The sequence below is a fragment of the Odocoileus virginianus genome, chromosome 4, assembly GCF_023699985.2.
Source record: "Odocoileus virginianus isolate 20LAN1187 ecotype Illinois chromosome 4, Ovbor_1.2, whole genome shotgun sequence".
Classification (NCBI taxonomy): Eukaryota; Metazoa; Chordata; class Mammalia; order Artiodactyla; family Cervidae; genus Odocoileus; species Odocoileus virginianus.
This window is the reverse complement of record NC_069677.1, coordinates 43,525,052-43,543,483: the sequence shown is the minus strand read 5'-3', so window position 1 is coordinate 43,543,483 and position 18,432 is coordinate 43,525,052.

Sequence of the window (18,432 nt, the reverse complement as noted above, 5' to 3'; positions counted from 1 at the left end):
CTGTTTCCCATCCACTGGCAGGTAAAGCTAAGTCCTGGGGTTAGGGCTGGACTTCATCACACAGAACCAGTTCTTGGAGTCTGACTGCAAGATCTAGGGATTCAGGAACTTTTTTTTTTTTTTTTTTTTCAGATTTTCTGCAGTGGGGGTTGATTCCTGATGCCTTTGGCTATGGAGTCCAGGGTGTCCTAAAGCTTCACTGGCCTGCTATTGGACAAGTTCAGGACCTGATGGTTCCAGGGAAGCATCTGGTTGTGTTTGGAGGCTGTAGGATCATGGTTTTCTTGCATCTGGTGTCTTCCCCCAAGCAGGGGAGACTGTTGCTGTGGCTAAGTGCAGGTTTCCTTGTGGAAAGGAAACCAGCCCACTAGTGGTTAGAGCTGAGTCTTGGCCCACTGATGGACAGGGCCATGCCAAGAGGTGGCTGTGGGCTCAGGAAGTCTTTAAGCAGCCTGTCTGCTGTTGGGTGGACTATGTTCCCTCCAAGTTAGTTGTTTGGCCTATGGTATCCCAGTACTGGTGCTTCCTGGCTATTGGGGTGGGAGAACAGGTTTTGGTGCTAATGACCTAGAGGAAGGATCTCACTTTGGCAGCTTACAGCAGCAATGCCAGAAGGTAGAATGTTCCCAAATATGACTGCCACCAGGGTCTATGTCCCCAGGGCGAGCAACAGCTGCCACCTTACTTGATGGTAGACTCTCCAAGAGCAACAGGTAGGTCTGATCCAATTTACTATTAAGTTTCTGCCTTTGCCCTAAGCCCTGATGAATGTGAGATTTTATGTGTACTCTTTAACAGTGAAGACTATTACCTCCAGTCCAGTGCAGCTTCCAACATTAAGCCCTGCTGGGCTTCAAAGCCAAGTGTTCTGGGGGCTCATCTTCCTGATGCAGGACTCCTGGGCTGGGGAGCCTGATGTGGCTGTATCTTTCAACTGGGCCTATGATATACTGTCAAATAAAACTCAGGATCATCAACCGGTAATTGGGAGATCTGAGAACTAGGAAAGACTCACCAAAATTTGTCTGGACTCTCTAAGGAGGTGGATGGGCATAAGAAGCCTCTGATGGTACCAGGCTCCAAATCCTCATAGATTCCAGGCAAAGAAGAGAGGTCAGCACTGGACCTCTTCACATTTGCCAAAAATGTTGACTTAAAAAATAAAAGTACAACTTAAAAGTTAAGAATTATGTTTTATTTAGCAAACTTTCTGATGACTTCACCTAGGAAGACAGCTTCTCAGATAACTCTGAGGGACTGTCCCAAAGCGATAAAGGAGGAACCAGGATATATAGGAGTTTTGCAATGAAAACTAGGTAGTGGAACATTGAAAGAGTCCTGTCAATTAAAGAAAACCACATAGCTAAAGCTAATGAATTTAGTGCTTTTCTATGTATGGAAAGATGCAAGAGTCTGGGCTCAGTGAAGTCACTCCTTTGATACGCATCCTGTCTAAGGCCAGTATCCTGTTTTTCTTCATTCTGAGTCCTCTCAGGGTACATAATCAGGGGAGGCTACAGTGACCAAAGGCTTGATGATTACACATCCTTTTGTTTACTGATATGGAGAATAGTCTGTGTTCACACTTACAACTTGAAAGAGATTTCACATACAAGCATGCACACAAAGCCATGGACTGGGGGAATGTATTATAGTTAAAAGCCCAGTTAAATTGTTTCACATGTTCCCTTTCATTGAATAATTATTATATAAAGAAATTTCATTTGTTTTGGGTTGAATTATTGATTACCAGTCAGTACATTTTCCCTAAACTTTTTTTTTTTATATTATAGGCTCATCAGTAGTACTATATATGTTATTGAAGATGAATTGCTATGTTTAGACTTCAAATATGGTATTAGTTTCCCTAGATTTTCTTATTAGAAATATTTAAACATAATTTCAAATTTTAGAATTAACTGCTACATAAGTAAAGAGTTTCATTAATTGCTACTTACATATTAATGATACCTGTTTTAATTTGACATTATGTATTTGGAGGTAATTTTCAACCTAAAACTAATAGTCAATGAATAGCTAATATGCTAACAATTTTGTTTTATTAATATTGCATGTGTATGAAAATATGTATGGTTTAATAAACATAAGCACTTTACTAAAATTTACAAAGATTTGAATATCAAAATGACCAATGTTCCTATATCCCAAGATTAAAATTACTGCCCTTTGGTTGCTGAATATGTAATGGGAATAAAAACTAGATTTTTTTTTTATTATTGCATCCTATCCTTTCAATTTTCTAATGTCCTTTGTTAACATTTACTACGTTTTAGGCTATGCCTATCCGATGCATTTGGGTGAAACTTGAAAAATCTTGGCAAGAAATCTGTCATGAAGAAAATCAGTCATATAAAAAACAATTACAAAAATTACCATAATTTTAATTTATTACCAATTAGACTACAGGCTATTTTTCCTTAAAAGACTAGCACAATGGCTCTGACTAGATTACTCTTCCTATGAAAAAATAAGGTTTGACAATATGGAAGCTAACACTGTTGATTATGTTTACAGAAATGTTACTTACCTCAGAGGAACAAAAATCAAATCTAAAGTCTGTCTTGACTACACATATTAATATTTCCATATAAACTTAAGGAAAAATCTTCACATGACCCTTCATGCTACATTATTATTATTATTACAGCTTTTCAAACCCTATTTCTTCACAAAGTTCCTTGTTTTACACTATACCCAAATTGTGATTTCAAAAAAAGAGCCATGCTTTATTGCTTTTTCTTTTGCATATGATATTTTTCTTTGCTCCTTCTAAATTTATTTCTCCTCAGCCTAAATGTTGCAGATTAAACTGTCTCCTCCAGGAAGCCACTCATGCTGCCATTAGGCAATTAGAAGCGCCATCCCATGACCTTAGCCAAGCTTTGGGGAGAAAGATACCCCATCATTTCAAGGGTTTGTTCCCTCTCATTCCAGTTAAACTATGGAAGGCTCAGGTAAACAACCCATGTTCAAATGTTATTTTTTAATATTCTCTTTGCCTTGCATAAGGCCTGACATTCTGCATTACTTTTAACAAATGATATTGGAAACTAAAGTGAAACAAATAGTGTAGCAATTCAAACTTTTAAATGTTTTAGTTAGTTTAAGTTGGAAGAAAAACATAGTTTATATAAAACTTAAAACTAATTATAGGGGCTCCCCTGGTGGCTCAGTGGTAAAGAATCCACCTGCCAATGCAGGAGACACAGGTTCAATCCTGATCTCAAAAGATCCCACATGCCACAGAGCAACTAAGCTCGTGGGCCACAACTACTGAGCCTCTGCTCTAGAGCCCAAGAATTTCAACTGCTGAGCCTACATGCCATGCTCCTCAACAAGACAACCTATCACAATGAGAAGTCCTCACACCACAATGAGACAGTAGCCTCTGCTTGCCACAACCAGAGAAAAAGCCCACATGCAGCAATGAAAACCCAGCATGGCCAAAAATAGATAAAATTATAAAAATTAAAAATAAATTTAAAAAGCTAATTACAGTTGAAAGTAAAATTAAGTTTGAGGGACACAAAAGGAAAATTCTGAAAGCTGACTATTAAAAATATCTTAAATGTTATATAGGATAAGAAAATTGAAGATAAAAGTTTCAAGAGAACCTTTATTATAAAAATACTTATGTATGTTGGCTCAATTTATATAATGACTCAATGAAGTTACAATATTATATAATGATTTCAATTCATAGTATAATCTAATTTTATAGTAAAGTCAATCTATAAAATTGCAAATAACATTTAGAGATGAGATTGCTATAGTAATGATTGTGGAAGTGAAAGCTCATATTATTCTATATAAATAAGAAACACAGATACTATGCTTAAGGTAATATACAGTCTGTCTAGGTTAGTGTTCTGTATTTGACAATATTTAAGGAAGTGGTTTCCTTATCTGTCAGTGTATCACCATAACATAAAAGATCATAAAACTATGAGCCATTTTTAAATTGAAAGTTTCAGATTTGTGTATCAAAACATCTACCATAAAATTCAGAACCTCTAGAAAATAAGTAAAATAATGCATATATTTAGTCATGTGATACACAAGTCTAGTCTTGGATCTCATTTTGGGACCACAGATCAAAAGGTTAAGTCTCTTCCCAGTAGCACTCCTCTTGTCACTGGCAAAACCCATTAATAATTCTTAGAAAATAAAAATAGAATCTGGTATTAATGTAAAATCTAAATGTTTTTCTTCACCTTTGTACTTTGTCTAGTTTCACTTGCTCATAGGGTTCAGCCTGCGGAAGCTTTGCACCCAGTACTTCAGACTAAATTTCCCAGTGCAAAGCAGCTGCACTCAACGCCTCAGCTCGGTGGTCCACACGCAGAAGTACCATCTATGACATTGTTCAGGGTAGTGGTGGCCGGACATGTGAATAGGTGCTGTGCCTGACCAGTAAGGACTCTGCCTCTTTGTCTTCCTCCCAGAACGGTAAGGACTGCTTCACTGGAGACCTGTCAAGGGCAGTGTATAATCTAGAACACAAGCCCATACCAAGGTTTCTTTGCTTCTGAACCAAACTTGGTCTTTTTTTACAGCCTCAAACTATCCTGGGCAGGAGGGTCTTTATTGGGGACCAACTCAGGAAATTCAGAATAATATTTCAGCATCCCGGGTGGGACAGACAGTGACCTTTGTGCCTGCAGCCATCCATTAGGTTCCAGGTTCACCCCAGCTTCCGTGGGAGGAGACAGCAGAGGATTGGGGAAGTTCAAATGAGGATGACTAACTGTTGTATGAGTTCACACCCATGTGAAAGAATGGCAACAACCTTCAGCTAAATTTAGAGACTCTGCCCAGCAACCCAATATGTGGTTGTGGTGCTGCAGACACAGTATAGCCCCTAGAGTGATATGGACTGTGCTGCCTTGAGGGGATCGCAATGTTTAGGATCAAAAACTAAACTTGCATGTATCTGCCCACTGCCTCTTACGGTGCCAGACACCCAGGAGCAGTGGGGACCTGTGGGTGGCAGGGAGTCGTGGTAGTCTTGCTACTGTCCCCAGCAGTGCTGTCCTCTTGACCCCTGGACAAGGACAACAGTGGCTGCACCAGGGTTTTTCTTTCCCCTGCTTGTCCACCTCCAGAGGTCAAGAGTAGCAGCCTCCAATCATCACTTTCAGTCTGATAAAGGAAAGTGGCCAACCCAGTGAGCCAAGAGGTAAGATCAGAAAAAGCTCCATGTAATAAGTACTGCCTGTCCAAACAGAAAAAGGATGTTTGACATGAGTTCAGAAAAAGGCACCAGGTACTCCAAAATGACTCTCGTGAGTGACCCCCAAACACACGATTGGACAGCAAACCAAGGAAACTAGTACCGAAGCATTGCCAGTATGCCAAATATAAACAGGAGGAACACGATGAGAAAATGCTCTCACTGACCTCATAAGGGGGATAGAAATGGCAGATCCTGGCCATTATCCTCAAAGCAGATCCTCCAAATAAATGAAGAATTAGGAGTCAGGGGTTCCTAAACTGGAATTCCAACTGACCCCTGAGGAGCCCTGGCTAACACTGTACACAGGTGGAAAGTCTGTCAAATTCTTAGTCAACACCAGTGCCACTTAGTTCTGGACACCAGATCAGGCAAATTTGGTCACAATATTTGTAAAATTAAGGAGGTATCACAGAAGGCTGAAGAACATTTACAGAGATACAAGCTTGTATCAAGAAATAAGAAAAGTCTCAAACAACCTAAACTTACTCCTAAAGAAACTAGAGAAGAAAAAACAAAACCCAAAGTTAGTAGAAGGCAAGAAATTGTGATGATCAGAGCAGAAATAAATGAAGTAAAGACAAAGAAAACAACAGAAAAGATCAATGAAGCTAAATGCTGGTCCTGTAAAAAGATAAACAAAATTGATAAACCTTCAGCAAGGTACATGAAGAAAAAAGGAAGAGGGCACATATCAATAAAATTAGAAATGAAAAAGGAGAAGTTACAACAGACATCACAGAAACACAAAGCCTCATGAGAGACTAATATAAAAAACTACGTGCCAATAAAATGGACAACCTAGAAAAATGAACAAGTTGTTAAAAAGGTATAATCTCCCAAGACTGAAGCTGGAAGAAATAGAAAATATGAAAAAACAATGACAAATACTGAAATTGAATCTCTGATTAAAAAACTCACAACAAATGAAAGTCCAGAACCAGATGGCATCACAGGTTTGAATGTTCAAATTCTATTAAACGTTTAGAAGAGAGTTTAACATATATATTTTTAAAACTATTCCAAAAAACTGTAGAGGCAGGAACACTTCCAAGCTCATTTTATGAGGCCACCATTAGCCTGACATCAAAGATACCACATAAAAAAGAAAACTACAGGACAATATCACTTACGAACACAGACATAAAAATATGCAACAAAATACTAGCAAACAAATCCAATGATACATTAAAAGGACAATCCACCATAATCAAGTGGGATTTATCCCAGCAATGAAATGAGCTTTCAATATTTGCAAATCAATCAATGCGATATGCCACATTAATAAACTGAATGCTAAAAATTATATGAATATCTCAGTAGATGAAGAAAAAGCTTTGGATAAATTTCAACATCCATTTATGATAAAAACTTTCTAGAAAGTTGGCTCAGAGGGAACATACCTCAAAGTAATAAGGGCCATATATGACAAACACACAGCTAACATCATATTCAATGGCGAAAAGGTGACAGTATTTCCTCTAAGATCAGGAACAAGACAAGGATGTCCATTCTTGTCACTTTTATATACAATAGAGTTTTGGAAGTCCTAGTTACAAAAATCAGATAAGAAAAAGAATTCAAATGAAATGAAATGATATTTCTCCTGGCAATCTTGATTCCAGCTTGTCCTTCTTCCAGACCAGCGTTTCTCATGATGTACTCTGCATATAATTTAAATAAGCAGGGTGACAAGATACAGCCTTGATATACTCCTTTTCCTATTTGGAACCAGTCTGTATTTCCATGTCCAGTTCTAACTGTTGCTTCCTGACCTGGGTATAGGTTTCTCAAGAGGCAGGGCAGGTGGTCTGGTATGCTCATCTCTTCCAGAATTTTCCACAGTTTATTGTGATCCACACAGTCAAAGGCTTTGGTATAGTCAATAAGGCAGAAATAGATATTTTTCTGGAACTCTCTTGCTTTTTTGATGATCCAGTGGATGTTGGCAATTTGACCTCTGGTTCCTCTGCCTTTTCTAAAACCAACTTGAACATCTGAAAGTTCACAGTTCACGTATTGCTGAAGCCTGTCTTGGGGAACTTTAAGCATTACTTTACTAGCGTGTGAGATGAGTGCAATTGTGTGGTAGTTTGAGCATTCTTTGGTATTGCCTTTCTTTGGGATTGGAATGAAAACTGACCTTTTCCAGTCCTGTGGCCACTGCTGAATTTTCTAAATTTGCTGACATATTGAGTGCAGCACTTTCACAGCATCATCTTTCAGGATTTGAAATAGCTCAACTGGAATTCCATCACCTCCACTAGCTTTGTTCGTAGTGATGCTTTCTAAGGCCCACTTGACTTCAAATTCCAGGATAACTGGCTCTAGGTGAGTGATCACAGCATCTTGATTATCTGGTTCATGAAAATATTTTTGTACAGTTCTTCTGTGTATTCTTGCCACCTCTTCTTAATATCTTCTGCTTCTGTTAAGTCCCTACCATTTCTGTCCTTTATTGTGCCCATCTTTGCATGAAATGTTCCCTTGGTATCTCTAATTTTCTTGAAGTGATCTCTAGTCTTTCCTGTTCTGTTGTTTTCCTCTATTTCTTTGCATTGATTGCTGAGGAAGACTTTCTTATCTCTCCTTGCTATTCTTTGGAATTCTGCATTCAAATGGGGATATCTTTCCTTTTCTTCTTTGGTTTTCACTTTCCTTCTTTTCACAACTATTTTTAAGGCCTCCTCAGAGAGCCATTTTGCTTTTTTGCATTTCTTTTTCTTGGAGATTGTCTTGATTCCTGTCTCCTGTACAATGTGACAAACGTCCATCCATAGTTCATCAGGCACTCTATCAGATCTAGTCCCTTAAATCTATTTCTCACTTCCACTGTATAGTCATAAGGGATTTGAAGTCATTTATAATTTTTACTGAACAATAGAAAAGGCAACCTTAACATTATTACCAGCTAAACTGGAATCAAGATTGCTGGGAGATATATCAATAACCTCAGATATGTAGATGACACCACCCTTATGGCAGAAAATGAAGAAGAACTAAAGAAAAGAGCCTCTTGATGAAAGTGAAACAGGAGATTGAAAAAGTTGGTTTAAAACTCAACATTCATAAAACTAAGTTCATGGTATCTGGCCCCATCATTTCATGGCAAATAGATGGGAAACAGTGGCAACAGTGGCAGACTTTATCTTTTTTGTGCTCCAAAATCACTGCAGATGGTGACTGCAGCCATGAAATTAAAAGATGCTTGCTCCTTGGAAGAAAAGTTATGACCAACCTAGACAGCATATTAAAAACAGAGACATTACTTTGCCAACAAAGGTCCGTCTAGTCATAGCTATGGTTTTTCCAGTAGGCACGTGAGAGCTGGACTATAGAGAAAGTTGAGTGCCAAAGAATTTATGCTTTTGAACTGTGGTTTTGGAGAAGACTCTTGTGGGTCCCTTGTACTACAAGGAGATCCAACCAGTCCACCCTAATGGAAATCAGTCCTGAATATTCATTGGAAGGACTGATATTGAAGCTGAAGTTCCAATGCTTTGGCCAACTAATGCGAAGAAGTGACTCATTGGAAAAGACCCTGATATTTGGAAAGATCGAAGGTGGGAGGAGAAGGGAACAACAGAGGATGAGGTGGTTGGATGACATCACTGACTCAATGGACATGAGTTTGAGTAAACTCTGGGAGTTAGTGATGGACACAGAGGCCTGTCATGCTGTAGTCCATGGAGCTGCAATGAGTCAGACATGACTGAGCAACTGAACTGGAACTAAAACTTTTATATTTTAATTTTTCCAGTATTCTTGTTTTCTCTCAAAAGCTTTTTGTTTTTATATTGATATATATTGTTCAACAGGTTAAGACCACACCATGCTGGTTATTTGTCTTCAAGACACAGCTTTATTCTGTGGAATGCAGAAGGATTGTCATTTATTACACAAAAGTAGCACATGATGAAATGAACAAGCAACACACAATCTTAAATGCAAATTTAGGTTTCCCTATATCAACAAGTCATATGACTTGCTTAAATTTAGTATAACTATAACCAATACTGTTGTCTCTGACTTTAAAAACAAGGTCTTGTCTAGTTTACTGATAATATGGAGAAGCTTTGTCTTCATCTATGGCTCTGGTAACAATTTTGTCAAATAGTGAAAATACACAAAATTCTAACCTTTTTCCTGTATACTGAAACTCTCCATTTAAGGAATGAAGAAGTAGCATCTTATTATTTTTTGTTTTATCTTCTAATCAAGGCATTCTGTTAAGTACCAGTTGTGATACCTCAATTTTAATTTTCAGAGTTAAGGAAATTCTTCTTTCTTCTTTTTAGAGTTTCTAACAAAGTGTGATGGGGATAAAAGAAAGATGGATAAACATTTCAAAATGTGGTCAGTATTCAACATGTCAACACAATTTGATCCCTTTTTAAAAAAAATGTCTATGAAAATCAATAGTGAGCTTTGTTTAATATACTCAGGTTACTGTCTTTATTAGGTGTTATTCACAGTGATTTAACTGTCATTTTCCTGCCCTTCCATCTTATTTTGGAAGAACTATTAAAATCCATGCTGCAGATTCAAATAATTCTTCCAATAAAATAATGGAAATTAGCTTGAAAAATTTTCCAGAAATGTCTCAAATAACAGGCATACACTCTGATTTAAGACTTAACTGTACATTTAGCATGAGTAGAGAGTTTTTATGATTAATCTCACCTGGATTGATCTGAATATTTGAGCACCTTTATCTTCTTCAGCGACAAATTATTTGTTCCTGAGAACATTCACAAAAACTGTTAGCCAGTATGATTGGGAAGCTTGTGTTTACTGGAAGATGTTGAAACTTTAATGCATTGGTTTATATAAATAAATAAGGAAATTATAATTTTATTATAATTCTGAATATGAAAACATTAAATTGTATCTCATAATTGTGTTATTATTTACATTTCCACATCAAGAACTATATGCTAAGCTAAGTCACTTCAGTCGTGTCCGACTCTGTGTGATCTCATAGACGGCAGCCCACCAGGCTCCCCCGTCCCTGGGATTCTCCAGGCAAGAACACTGGAGTGGGTTGCCATTTCCTTCTTCAAACTCTAAGAGCATAAGAACTGTAAGAACTATAAGAGCTGGCTAAAATTAAGTTTTTATGTAACATGTCATATCATTAGAACAAAAATCCTTATTTTACTAAAATATCCAAAATCTTCAAATATTTACTATTTATGAATTTATAAGAATGTATTTGCATCAGAAAGTTGGTTTTCAACAGAATAATATAAAATATACATGTTTTAGGAAGTGAATTAAAACATAACAAAGGTATATTAAGATATATATCCTGCTCTCCAGTGTCTTCATCTCCAGCATCTGATTAAACCAGCTTTACACCATATAGTGCATTTTCTATGTTTCTTTTCAGTTGTGTGTATTGATACACTCACACACACACAACTTAGAATTTATCTGTTAATTAGTGGACAAGTGGGGCTTCCCAGGTGGCTGGCTCAGTGGTAAAGAATCTGCCTGCCAAGGAGACCTGGGTTCTCCTGAAGTCTCCTGGAGGAGACCTGGGTTTTATCCCTGGGTTGGGAAGATCCCCTGGAGAAGGGAATTGCAACCCATTCCAGTGTTCTTGCCTGGAGAATCCCTTGGACAGAGGATCCTGGCAGGCTATCGTCCATGGGGTCACAGAGTCAGACATGACTAAGGGACAGCACACACGCAGTGGACAACTGTCATGGACTTATTATTTTTCTTATTCATGAGTAAATTTTTCTCTCTATAAGAAGTGTTATGTTTCTAGGGTAATGCAAATGTACACAATAAAAATATGCATGAGAAAAAATTCAGTAAAATATTGCTAACACTAGTTAGTTTTTTATAGTTAACAATGCTTAGTGTTTAATCTGTTCAAGACATAATTTGCCATATCAAATTTGGTTAGTGAAATTCCTGTGTAATCTTTTCTCTGATTTGTTCTTAGGATCCTGTAAAAAAAAAAAAAAAAAGTTAAGAGTGAGAGTGAATTACTTATACATCTATAAGTAATAGGTGTAATTATGTGTTTTTTAGAGATACATATGGATCTAAATATTTCCAAGAAATTAAATTGAAAAGAACTGATATTTCAGATTGTCATACTTAAAAAATATTTTCATGAAAAATATATTGCTTGCATTTTATGAAAATGTAGCTTTAAAAATGGTTACTTATTTCTAAGCCCAACTGACTTCAATAAGAATGATTTCACAGTGAGCACTCATGCTATAAATCTATGAGAAAAACATACAAACAAAATCATTTCTGAAGTCTGTTTTAGACATAAAGACAGCTATAAATAAGTGGACTAGTTCTATAAGTAATGAAAACAGTTTGAACTCAAATTTTTTCTTCAAAAGGCAAACTTCAGGGTAAGCAATAGCCAATATTCTAAATTTCATTTACAGGTGAACTTAAATAATGGGAAGCCATAAACAAACAATGAATGTTTTGCTGCCTCAAAAGAGCAAGATGTAGGTAGGGTTGCCGAGGTTAGTTCCTCAAAACATTAGGATTTCCTTCTTAGTGGCAGGGCCAGACAGCACAATCATAGTGAATATAGAAAAAGGACCTAAAAAAGAAGGGAGACAGTTTGCATCAATAAAGAAAGTATCAGGATTAAAAGAATCTGTGTCATATTCAGAGCAAGACAGTGATACTAGTTACTGACCAAGTAATATAAAAGGATCACATCACAAATATTTTAGTGTTTATAGCTGGAAGGAGTTGAGTAAGTCCTGAGAAGTTTGAGATAGATGAGTTTGTCACCCAGACAACTTTTTATTTTTGAATGGTTATTATCTAGCAGTACTGTAATAGGGAAGAACCTTTGTAATCTAGTAAAAGTTAGTCACTAAAGGGATGTTGGCCTCTAAGCTTAAGTTATACATAATGGCCCATCTCTGGGAGCCTTGCCTCCCAGGTAATGAACATTAAGCTGAAATGCCTTTGGTTAGCTCACAGGTAACAATCTGACCAGATCCACGTTTGAATAGCTGCTGGAAGGAAGAAATAATTGTATCCTTTCTGAGAGCCTGGCTAGAAGGACTTTACTCCCTCCCCTTTTAGTATAAAAGAAGCCTATATTCTAAATCAGGGAAGATAGGTTTTTAGGACATTATTCTGCCATCTTCTCGGTTTGCTGGCTTTCAGAATGAAGGCACTGTTCCTTGTCCCAACACCTCATCTCTCAATTGATTGGTTGTGCAGCAAGCAATAGGAACTTGGACTTGGCAACAATATTGCTGGCAATTTCATCCCCTGAGACAGTGTAGCAGAGACATTTCTAATTTTCAGAACAGCCTCAAGATTGTCAGATATTCATTCCAAACAAATTGATTCATACTAAAACTGTGATAAAGTCTTGTACAGAAAGCAAGAGGAAGGAAGTTGAAACAATGAAGGCAACATCTTGGTATACATAAGTTGAATGATTTTATCAGAATGAATTCTTTCATGTGGTATATTGCATCTCCTTCTCCAATTCTTGATGAAGTGGCTATGCATTCACCTTTGCATTATTATGCTGAATATACCTGGTGGAAATGATAATGACCAATCCAGAACGTTTATGTCTCTAGTAAATCCCCACCATAATTTCAAGTAAATAATATTTGTAAACAATGAATGTTCTAAATGAAGTCAGTTAAAGCTTTAGGATCAGTTAAAAAACAGTTGTATCACACATTGATAAGGGTCATTAATACCAAAAAAATGTTAGCAAAGTCCTACTTAATATGTTATATTTTTAAGGAAATCCTTAAAGTATGCAAACATTGATTGGAAGCTTATGATACGGAGAATTGACTTTTTAACTGTTGAAAAAATACACAGAGAGTTCTTGTTAAGTTCTAGTTAAGGCAAAATGAAGACCGCAACACAGGAGACAGCATTTCAGATAGCTTTGAGAAGCTGCTCTGAAGAGCTGAGAGGGGAGCTAGGATATCTGGGAGTTTTGGAACAAAAGGTAGGTAATCAAAAGACTGTTCTTAATTAAAGAAAATCAGATAGAAATGTTGCAGAAACCAGTACTCAAGAAACGAAGCACCACACTCGGAGATTTGGAGAACTCAGGTTTGTTACACTGGTGGGCCCAGAGGAGTTAACACTCCAAGCTCTGAGCCATGAACAAAGGAGTTGTAGAGTTTTAATACATGGACAGGCATGATTAAGCAGGTTTGTGGGTTTGCAGGGGCTGGGTGATTGCAAAGAGCAGGACAAGGGTAAGTGATATAAGCTCCAGTTTCTAGTATTGTGAGTCCCCACTTTCTGAGATCTATGTGATCCAGACTTTGCAAGGAGCAAGCTGAGTTACAGAGGCAGAAGGAGCAGGAGGTTATGTAAAATTTTAACTTATCCTTTTCATCCCAAGTTAAGAAATTTAGCATTTTTCTGAATATGAGAAGATGCACGAGTCTGAGCTCACTGAAATCATTCCTTTGACATGTACCTCCTCAATCTGGGGCCAGTATCCTGTGTTTTCACTTCCTAAGTCTCCTCAGGGCTCATTGTAGGGAGTGACTGCAGTCTGTTGGTTGCTATTTTTAGTTTTCTTTAGGCTCAGCAGCTCCTATTCAAGGCTGCAATTCCTGATGACTGTGACATCCTTATTTACTGATATGGCAGGAAATATTCTATTCCTCAAAATCAAACATTATACGACATAAATTGTAATATTAGCATTATTATCCAAAAAGCTATTATTGAGCTAGGCTAAACCATAAAATGTCAAAAAGAGACTGATGTTTCATACTCATTTAAATTGTGAAAAGGATACACAAATTGCCTTCATTTATGTTTGTTCTTAAACCAACAAACAACTTGTGCAAATGCTATTCAAGCATAACCAAGAACACTAAAGCAGAACTGAAGAATAAAAATGATAAGCAACTATTTCTCCTTTCATAGCCCCTTCACAATTTTCCCAGTGAATGATATATTTCTTTTCACTCCAAATAAACACTTCAGGAGACTTTGTAGTCACAACAGGTAATTTTAGATAATCAAAAGTCCTATCATCATGTTATGTGATAAACAGAATAAAATTCAGCTATTCCTCATACACCAACAACTTTCCTTCACTCTCTTTCTTAGGCAGAAATAAAGCCCTTGTCCACTAATTTCAGGGGATACAGACCAAAGTTTCTGAATGGTCACACTTGTCAGGAAGCATTTAACAAGAGGCTTCCTGTGTGCTGTTTTGGATCTGTCAAGAACCCTCTTGCCCTTATTAATTTCTGAATATTCAGGAATTAAGAGGAGAGGCAAACCTTTCCTGGGGCTGAGGAATCCAGGCATTTCCTTTGTTAGTTTCTCATTATGGTGATAAGTACCCTCTTCTCTCTTTAACAGGGATCGTCTTGTGTTTTGCAAGTCTGGAATTTTAATCTTTATCTTTACTGAGGATAACTACCTTGTAAGACAGTATATATGCCCACGCCTTGTTGATTAAAACACCTTTGTTACATCAGAGCTTTGGTCCCCGTGTCTTTCTTTCTTTCTTTCTTTCTCTTCCTCTCCTTCTATCTCTTTATTTCTGGCTGATTCCCTGGAACGCGAAACCCGGCTGCGTAACCCAGGGAATACTAGCCTCTTTCCTTCTTTCACTTTCTCATCGTTGACTCTGGACCACCAGGTTCTGGTCCATTAAAGGACCAACAACACTGAAACCCATTTCTCTTACTTAATTGAAGGAACCCCAGTGCTCCATTTTTGGGCTGAGGTGGTTCTGTTGACTATACAGCTTTCTCCAAACAAATTCTCTCAAAAGCTCCTTTTTAAAACCCCTAATAGGGTGTCTCAGATGGTAAAGAATATTCCTGTAATGCAGGAGACCTGGGCTTGATCTCTGGGTTGGAAAGATCCCTTTGAGGAGGGCATGGCAACCCACTCCAGTATTCTTGCCTGGAGAATGCCTGTGGACAGAGGAGCCTGGCGGGCTGCAGTCCATAGGATGGCAAAGAGTTGAACACGACTGAATTAATAACCTTAATATTTTTGCAGTTAATAAAGAGAGGAGGAATTCAAGATTCCTATTTTTAGAATCTCCTTTTTGGGAGGTCTGCAACAGGTTGGATTGTCAGACACCTCACTTTACACCTCAGGACCTCTACAAGCCTTTCCAAGTATTACACATTAGTGAGTTGATGAAGCTGCCTTATTTTTTCTTATCTCTTTGTATCTTCACAGGTTTCTGCCTGCTTCATACTCAACAGGCTGGAAGCCACGACATGAAAGCTGACAAAGGCAAAGAAGCAGCTGATCACATCACTTTCCCACCTACAGGCAAACCCCCATATCAGACCTGAGGAACATAAGAGGTAATGTGAATTTAAATTTAGAAGCTGTACTTATTATCTAGAAACTAATTATAAGGTGGAGACTATATTTTGTGATTGAAATAACCATATAATTTTTGCTTTATAAATGTCACAAATGAGATTTTCCATTGTCATTTTCTTTGAAAGGTCATGTCATAAGCAAATAAATAGACACACAGGCCTGAAAGAAATTCATTATTCTTTGAAGAAACTTTAATATTTCTTACTAAAAATACTTATAAGAATTCCACTTTTTTATTCTTAGTATGTATTCTTTCTTTTTTATATGTAATTCATTTTCATTTTAGGGAAAAAAAAAGAAATACAAGGAAGGTAAAATGATGAATAACATACAATAGTAAAATTTTATATTATCCTAGCATCCATTTATACTTACTACTTGATCATATACCTCCTACTGAGTCATATGCAGGGAAATTAATGCATCTAGAAACATGATGTATTACCTCTCTCTCTTATTACCCTCCTAACTTGCATTAGGATACTACTTTTATGCAGGATATCAAATTCTATTATCTACATGCTATCTATTTAATATATAGTTATCTAATAGTTATATCTAATCTTTTGAATCAGCTCTTACTTTTTAGTGTCATATATCTTGATTTAATTCTTTACTTATCCAATTAAAATCATATTTTTTATCTTTTAATTCTGGATTAGAACAGATGTACTCAAATACACCAACTTTTTGTGAGGATACATTTATGAACATAAGAATGAAGGTTTTTTTTTTTTTTTTTTTGCTGTGTTGCACAGCTTGAATGATCTCAGTTTCCAGACCAGGGATAGAACCTGGGCCACAGCAATGAAGGTCCAGAATCCTAACCACTGGGAACTCCCTGAAAGTGTTCTTAGTTTATATAATTTATGAATGAAACATTTGTACTGCTCATCTTTGACTCTTCTGAAGCTTCTTTTTTTCCTATGAAGTGTTACTCTGAATTGGTTTCAAAAGGTATATACTTCTTTGATGGAGTTGTTATTATGTTGTACTGGATGTATATATGGATAAAATGAGCTTTTTTTCCCCTCAATAGATTGTAGCACCATCTTTGCAGACTCATCACCTATTGTTCTATTAAATACATAATAATTTTTAAGAGTGTATTTGTTGACTGAATTAATCTGGGTTTAACCATATGAAATATATATTCAAAACACTTTTAAAAAGTTTATAGTATAGATTTATGTCAACTTTATTTGGAATTTTTAATTAAAATTCTTCTCTCTGCATGAATGGATTACATGAGAAAGGTATATGAGTTCTGTTTTTAATTAATCTTTCTTGGAAATAAATTTTATTTTATTTTTTTTTTTAATTTTATTTTATTTATTTATTTTTGGTTGCACTGGATCTTCATTACTGTGTGCAGGCTTTCTCTGGTTGTGGCAAGTGGGAGTTACTCTGCACTGATGAGATTCTCATTGTGGTGGCTTCAGTAGTTGTGGAGCACCTGCTCTAGGTGCTTTTTGGCTTACACAGTCGCAGGATGTGGGCTCAAGTAGCTGCAGTACACAGGCTTAGTTGCTCCGAGGCATGTAGAATCCTCCCAGACCAGGGGTGGAACCCGTGTCCGCAGCACTGGCAAGCAGATTCTTAACAACTAGACCACCAGGAAAGGTCCTGGAAGTGAGTTTTAAAAGTTCATGATTTCTTCATTATTTAAGTAAAGTAAAACTTCACTTATATATCTTTACAAATGGAAAGAGGTTATTTAGCTATTTTACTGATAGTTCTCAGAGGGTATATGTGTAGAGATATAAGGTAAATGTATCCATTTCAACTTCAAAGATAAAATTAAAAAAAAAAATGTCAGGTCTGAAGTAAAGATTTAAGTTGTAGAAAGATAAATTGTAACATAGCGCAGGTTTGGCTGCTCAACGCTCAACAGCCAATATGTTGAGGTGCAAGCTTCTGTAGAGAAGAAAGGTACTTTATTCAGAAAAACCGGCAATCTGGGGGAGATGGTGGATATCCGGAGACCAACTCTAAAGATTCTGCTCCATCACGACAATTTTTAAAGAGAAAAATGGGAAATAATCTCAGTTAATCATTAAGGCAGGAGGTCAGATTCTTAATTTTTCCATTGCTTGCAGGCCTAGATGTAATGGTCATCTGAATTAAATTTGCCCCTTCCACTTCATTTTAGTTCACTGATTCCTAAAATGTCAATGTTTACTCATGCCATCTCCTGTTTGACCACTTCCAATTTGCCTTGATTCATGGACCTAACATTCCAGGTTCCTATGTAATATTGTTCTTTACAGCATTGGACTTTACTTCCATCACCAGTCACATCTAACTGGATATTGTTTTCGCCTTGGCTCAGCCTCTTCATCCTTTCTGGAGTTATTTCTCCACTCTTCTCCAGTAGCATAATGAGCACCTACTGACCTGAGGATTTCATCTTTCAGTGTCATATCTTTTTGCCTTTTCATACTGTTCTTGGGATTCTCAAAGTGAGAATTGTGAAGTGGTTTGCTATTCCCTTCTCCAGTGGACCATGTTTTGTCAGAACTCTCCACCATGACCCACCCATCTTGGATGGCCCTACAGGGGATGGCTCATAGTTTCATTGAGTTAGAGAAGGCTATATTGCATGTGATCAGTTTGATTAGCTTTTTGTGATTGTGGTTTTCATTCTGTCTGCCATATGAAGATAAGGATAAAAGACTTGTGGAAGCATCCTGATGGGAAGGACTGGCCTTAGGGGAATCTGGGTCTTCTTCTGCTGAGTGGGGCCATGCTCAGAATAAATCTTTAATCCAATTTTCTGTTGATGGGTGGGGCTATGTTCCCTCCATCAGAGGACAGACACACTA